Genomic DNA, 1,747 nt, shown 5'->3' with positions numbered 1-1,747 from the left:
CTGAAGACAGCCATGCAACAGTTTACCAAGGAATTCTCATAGAGGCCTCTTCTATTTTCTTTCCTTTTCTTTTTCTCCCATTAATTCTACCAGGAGAGAACACTGAAGGAAAACACAGGAAATAACAGAGTTCAGGATTCTCAGTCAGTGATAAGATTTTTTATACGATAGTACAGGCAAACAAATATCCCTTCTAGGTCAACAGGAGGCATTTATAGAAATGCAGAAGGATTATACTTTTGTACTTGCTCAAACTTGTGCATTTACCAATGGAGACAGAAATAACCAAGGTTGTGTATCTTATGATTGAAACAATCATCTCTTTTTCCTAAATTTGAATTGCCAACTTCCAACGGAGAGAATAAGGAATCTGTGATTGTTGTCTAACCCTTCAAGTAGGAAGCCAGGGATTCCTACCTCAACAGATATTCTTTAGCGTGGGGATCCAGCTAGCACACGATACAAATAAAGATCAGTGATAACAGAGACTGGAATGATGGTGGAAGATGAAGATTTAGAGTGAAACTTCACAAATAGATATTTTAAACAGCTTACTCTTGCTAAAGAGTAGGTGGTGGCTAATGCCAGAACAGAACAAGATTTTACATGCACTTCTTCTCTCTCTCATGAATATATATACATATATATATATATAAAATATATATGATATATATCTAAAATTATATTTTGTAAGCATACATCTCTCTATATATGTATAGAAAAATATATTCAGCATTCATGTACTGCTGCAGAAAAAAAATCTTTTTTTTTAAGATTTTTAAAAAAATTTATTTATTTGACAGACAGAGATCACAAGCAGGCAGAGAGAGAGAGGAAGGGAAGCAGGCTCCCCGCCCAGCAGAGAGCCCGATGTGGGGCTCGATCCCAGTACCCTGGGATCACAACCCGAGCCAAAGGCAGAGGCTTTAACCCACTGAGCCACCCAGGCGCACCCCAAAAACATCTTGAACAAAGTCAGACGCTAATGAGATTTGCTATTAAAACTCAGTCCCACAATGTACATACCAGAATCCCAGACTGATACACAAACAAGACTCATTCTTTCTTTTCTCCCCCACCCCTTTTATAAATAGTGGTAAAATATACATGACATAAAATTAACCATTTTAAACATTTATAGAGGTATAGTTCTACATTACTTTCTTGATTGTGTCAATTTGACATATTACAGCTTTTAAAAGATACACATAAATTGCTATAAGAATAGAGATGAGAGCCCCTATTTCTGCTTAGGGAGATCAAGGAAAGCTAGTGAGATGATATGACACTTAATTGGGCCTTACAGAATAAGTAGGAGTTTTCTAGACAGACAAGGAAGGGAGAAATGACACTCAGAATTGATGGGAAATCATGAACAGTGGCATAATCTTAAAAATGCAAGACACAGATTTTCAGGGGCAGTGAGTAATTGGTCTGAGCAGACAAGAATTTAGACTGGTATTGAATTAATAGGAAAGGAGTTTCACCTTAATCTTTCATTTTTTGAGGCTCTTGCCTATGAGATAAAAGATATGGGATCTGCTTCTTTTTCATTCTCTTAACCTCTCCTGAACTTAGTATCCACACATATATAATGAGAAGTGATGGACCAGATCAGTGGTTGGCGAACACCTTCTGCAAAGATCCAGGTAGTAAATACTTTCAGCTTTGCAGACCATACAGTCTTGGTCTTCATTGCCACTACTCAACTCTGTTGTTATTGCAAAATGAGCCACAGATAATCTGC

The sequence above is a fragment of the Martes martes genome (assembly GCF_963455335.1).
Source record: "Martes martes genome assembly, chromosome: 2".
NCBI lineage: Eukaryota > Metazoa > Chordata > Mammalia > Carnivora > Mustelidae > Martes > Martes martes.
Note: the sequence above shows the minus strand (reverse complement) of the source record.